Genomic DNA, 5838 nt, shown 5'->3' with positions numbered 1-5838 from the left:
CAAAACAATTGCTCTTTTGGAGGAGGGCCATTGGAGAACCCAAATCAACACTTATCTACTTTCTTGAGGATTTGTGACACTGTCAAAACCAATGGTGTGCCTCCTGACAGCTACAAGTTTCTGCTCTTTCCATTCTCTCTCAGGGACAAAGCTACTCAATGGCTAGAAACATTTCCAAAGGAGAGCATCAACACTTGGGATGACTTGGTAAGCAAGTTTCTTGCCAAATTTTACCCCCCTCAAAGGATCATAAGATTGAAGACTGAGGTTCAGATATTCACTCAAATAGAGGCTGAAAATCTATATGAAGCATGGGAAAGATATAAGGCACTATTGAGGAAATGTCCACCAGAGATGTTCACTGAGTGGGACAAGCTGCATAACTTCTATGAGGGACTTACTCTGAAGGCTCAAGAAGCACTTGATCATTCAGCCGGAGGCTCATTACAACTCATGAAAACTATAGAGGAAGCTCAAAATCTCATTGATATGGTGGCTAACAACCAATATTTCTTTGCTCACCAAAGGCAACGCCAACCATCACAAATGAGAGGAGTAATGGAGTTGGAAGGAGTGGATTCAATCTTAGCTCAAAACAAAATGATGCAGCAGCAGATTCAACAACAATTTAAGCAAATGGCCAAAAGAATTGATGGCCTGCAAGTTGCATCAGTGAGTGCCACAAGCCAACCATCAACTCCTTGGGGGCAAAATGAAGAAATTCAAGAGGAGCAACAGCAAGAGCAAGTCCAATACATGCATAACCAAAATCTTGGAACTAATGAAGTCTATGGTGATACTTACAATCCATCTTGGAAGAACCATCCTAATCTCAGATGGGGGGACAACCACAATCAAAGCCAACAGCCATGGCAAAGGAACTCAACTCAAAACAATTGGAAAAACACAAACAACAACCAGCCAAACACTAGCCAGAACACATACAGAAAACCACAAAATACTTATCCTAACTCCAACCATTATCCACCCAATAACCACCCAACTAACCAAAACACTTACCATCATCCATCAACACCCCAAAACCAACCAATCTCACAAGACTCTCATAGGATCACTAATTTAGAGATGCTCATGGAAAAGATGATGAAAAACCAAGAATTGACAACAAAGAACCAAGAAGCTTCCATGAAGAACCTAGAGAGGCAGATTGGGCAAATCTCCAAGCAAATCTCTGTTGAAAAACCATCAAGCTCACTACCAAGTGACACCATTCCTAACCCAAAAGAGGAATGCAAGGCAATACAGTTGAGGAGTGGAAAAACCCTGCTGAAAGATGAAGAAGTCACTAAGAAACCCAAGGAAAGTGATAAGAAACAAGTTGAAAAAGAGGCAGCCAATGATGAAGATGCAACAGAAAGCAATCACTCTCAGAATCAACCTCAAGAGAAAGAAAATAGGCCACAAAATCTAAAGAAGGGAAAGCATATCATGGAAGAACCAATTCCAAGACAACAACAAGTGGAGAAAAGCTTGACACCTCCATTGCCTTATCCCCAAAGATTCCACAAAGAGACAAAGGATCAACATTTCCACAAATTCCTTGAGACTTTCAAGAAGCTGAAAATCAACATACCTCTGGCTGAGGCATTGGAGCAAATGCCTCTGTATGCCAAGTTCTTAAAGGATCTCATCCATAAGAAAAGAGACTGGAATGAGAAGGAGACGGTAATGCTCAATGAGGAATGTAGCCCTGTGTTACAAAAAGGAATCCCACCAAAACTTAAAGATCCAGGGAGTTTTGTAGTATCATGCACCATAGGCAATTTAATCTTGGACAAAGCTCTCTGTGATCTTGGAGCCAGCATCAACTTAATGCCCCTATCCATGATGAGGAAGCTTGCTATAGAAGAACTCAAACCCACCAGGATGTCACTAGTTATGGCCGACAGATCAGTCAAGACACCCAATGGAATTGTGGAAAACCTGTTAGTGAAGGTTGGGAAGTTTATCTTTCCTGCGGATTTTGTGATCTTGGACACCGACGAGGAAGGAAACGATTCAATTATCTTGGGAAGACCATTTCTAGCAACTGCAAGAGCTATTATAGATGTGGAAAAAGGAGAAATGATCTTCAGAGTACACAATGAGCAAATAATCATAAATGTTTTCAAGTCAATGCAACATTTTCCTGAGCAAGATGATTACCTGAGGGTGGATATGATAGAGAGTCTGGTAGAAGAAATATTAGACACTAATCAGCATGAGCAAAAAGAAGAAATTAATCAAGAGATAATAGAGGAACACGCAGCTGAGATCTCTATTGAAAAGGAGATGAAACCAAGCAAGAAAGAAGAGGTGCATAAACAAGAATTGAAGCCATTACCTAATAATCTCAAATATGCATTCCTTGGCTCATCAGAAAGTTTTCCAGTGATCATCAATTCATCCCTGACGAAAAAAGAAGAAGGAGAGCTTCTTGATGTACTTAGAGCTCACAAGGATGCTTTAGGATGGACCATTGATGATCTAAAAGGCATTAGCCCTACAGTATGTATGCATAAAATTCTCTTGGAGGACAATTTCAAAGCAGTAGTTCAACCTCAGAGAAGGTTAAATCCTGCCATGAAGGAAGTTGTCCAGAAGGAAGTAATGAAATTATGGAATGCAGGGATAATATATCCTATATCTGATAGCTCATGGATAAGCCCAGTCCAAGTGGTACCCAAGAAGGGTGGAATGACAGTCATTGTTAATGAGAAGAATGAACTCATTCCCGCAAGAACTATGACAGGATGGCGGATGTGTATTGATTATAGGAGGCTGAATGATGCCACACGCAAAGATCGTTTCCCACTTCCTTTCATTGATCAGATGCTTGAAAGATTGGCCGGCCATGCTTACTATTGCTTCCTGGATGGCTATTCTGGATACAATCAGATAGTGGTAGATCCAAAGGACCAAGAAAAAACTTTATTCACATGTCCGTTTGGAGTTTTCGCTTATAGAAGAATGCCATTTGGACTATGCAATGCCCCAACCACTTTTCAAAGGTGTATGCTCTCCATTTTTTCAGATATGGTCGAAAATTTTTTAGAGGTTTTCATGGACGACTTTTCTATTTTTGGTGACAATTTCAATACTTGCCTGAAACATCTAACTCTTGTTTTGAAACGATGCCAAGAAACTAATTTGGTTTTAAACTGGGAAAAGTGCCATTTCATGGTGCCTGAGGGGATTGTTCTTGGTCACAAAGTTTCAAGAAAAGGGATAGAGGTTGACAAGGCAAAGGTGGAAATTATAGAGAAGCTTCCCCCACCAATTAATGTGAAATCTGTTAGAAGTTTCTTGGGACATGCAGGATTTTATAGAAGGTTTATCAAGGATTTTTCTAAAATAGCTAAACCTTTGAGTAATCTGTTAATGATTGATAATCCTTTTGTTTTTGATGAAAACTGCCAGCATGCTTTTGAAACTTTAAAACACAAACTCACAACAGCACCAATTATCACACCCCCGGATTGGGAATTACCCTTTGAATTCATGTGTTATGCAAGTGATATTGCAATTAGTGCTGTACTTGGATAAAAAAGGGGAAACTTACACCATGTCATATATTATGCAAGTAAGGTGTTGAATGAGGCTCAAAAAAATTACACCACAACAGAGAAGGAATTGTTAGCCGTAGTTTATGCGTTTGATAAGTTTAGATCATACTTGATAGGATCTAAAATTATGGTTTATACTGACCATGCTGCCCTCAAGTATTTGATGTCAAAGCAGGATGCTAAACCAAGACTTATCAGGTGGATACTACTTCTACAGGAGTTTGATATTGAGGTAAGGGACAGGAAAGGTACTGAAAACCGAGTTGCTGACCATTTGTCAAGGTTGCCACAAGAAACAATTCAAGAAGCCTCACAACCTGTGAATGAAAGCTTCCCAGATGAACATCTTCTGCTAGTTCAACAAGTACCGTGGTTCGCTGATATAGCAAACTACAAAGTGGGGAGGAAGATACCTTAAGAATTCACTAAGCAACAAGTGAAGAAGCTAATCAATGAAGCAAGGAAGTACTTGTGGGATGAACCTTATCTGTTCAAAAGATGTTCTGATGGAATATTTAAGAGATGTGTCCCTGAGAGTGAAATAAGAGATATATTGTGGCATTGCCATGGCTCAGCTTATGGTTGACATTTTGGTCCAGAAAGAACAGCTGCAAAGATATTGCAAAGTGGTTTCTATTGGCCAACTATCTTCAAAGATGCCAGAGAGTTTGTCCACCAATGTAATGAATGCCAGAGAGTAGGAGGATTGACAAGAAGGAATGAGATGCCGCAGAATTTCATTTTGGAAGTAGAATTATTTGATCTATGGGGCATTGATTTCATGGGACCCTTTCCCCCTTCCTATTCTTTCAGATATATCTTGGTAGCAGTAGAGTATGTTTCAAAGTGGGTGGAAGCCATAGCCACAACTACCTGTGATGCACAAATTGTCCTTCAATTCCTCAAGAAGCACATCTTCACTAGATATGGAGTACCCAAGGGGCTTATCAGTGATGGTGGTGGTCATTTTTGTAACAAACAAATGGAGAAACTTCTTCATAAATATGGAGTTATTCATAAAGTATCCACACCATATCACCCTCAGACTAATGGGCAGGCTGAATTAGCAAACAGAGAATTGAAGAAAATCCTAGAGAAAACAGTAGGTAGCACAAGAAAGGATTGGGCTAGGAAGTTGGAAGATGCACTTTGGGCGTACAGGACAGCCTTCAAAACTCCCATTGGGAAGTCCCCCTTTCAGCTATTATATGGCAAATCTCGTCATCTCCCTGTAGAACTTGAACACAAAGCCTTTTGGGCTACTAAACTTCTAAACCTTGATTTTGAAGCAGCAGGGGAGAAAAGGTTGTTGCAGCTAAATGAGCTGGATGAATTTAGGCTAGAAGCCTATGAAAATGCTAAGATATACAAGGAAAAAGCCAAGAGGTGGCATGACAGGAAGATTTTGAAGAAAGAATTCAAACCTGGACAACAAGTACTCTTGTACAACTCACGACTCAATATATTCCCTGGCAAGCTTAAGTCTAAGTGGACTGGTCCATATTTGGTAACTAAGGTCCTTCCTTATGGGAGTATTGAATTGCTAGACGAAGCAACAAAGAGTCGATTCACTAAGGTCTTTCCTTATGGGAGTATTGAATTGCTAGATGAAGCAACAAAGAGTCGATTCACAGCAAATGGTCACAGAGCAAAGCTATACCTAGGAGGACAATGGGACAAGGAAAAAGAGGTTCAGAACCTAAATCCTTCTTGAAGTAAAAACAGAAGATGTCAAGACAGTGACAATAAAAGAGTGTTTGTTGGGAGGCAACCCAACCTGAGGTAGTTTTCTTTTCATAGCTTTTTCAATAAAAATGTTGAATAATTGGTATGGATTGCAAGGAGCTAAGTTTGGTGTTGCACACCAAAACAATTTAAGGGAGAATGAAAGATTCTAAGTTTGGTGTTCCACCAAAAATATCATTTAAAAACACATTCTCACCTCTTGCATCAAGCTAGCTCTAAGCAATCAAACAAATTATCCAACTATTTAACTACTTTCTAGATTTAATTTCAGTAACCTTCAGCAAGGACACAAGGTTTCACATATGGTTAACTTGTTGCATCAGAGACAGTGGCAAACACTTAAGTTTGGTGTCCCCAACACCTAATTAAATCCAAGAGCCACACTCAATTTATGCATACTAACCATGCAATTAAGGGCTTAAGAAGCAAGCAACTTTGAGAATTATACAGGACATGAGTCAACAATTGAAGAAATTGTGCATCTTAACTCAAAGAAAACACAACAGAAGGAAGAATCAAAGGGCTG

The sequence above is a fragment of the Arachis duranensis genome, chromosome 6 (assembly GCF_000817695.3).
Source record: "Arachis duranensis cultivar V14167 chromosome 6, aradu.V14167.gnm2.J7QH, whole genome shotgun sequence".
In the NCBI taxonomy this organism is placed as follows: Eukaryota; Viridiplantae; Streptophyta; class Magnoliopsida; order Fabales; family Fabaceae; genus Arachis; species Arachis duranensis.
The sequence above is the reverse complement of the archived record's forward strand: the minus strand, read 5'-3'. Positions refer to the sequence as shown.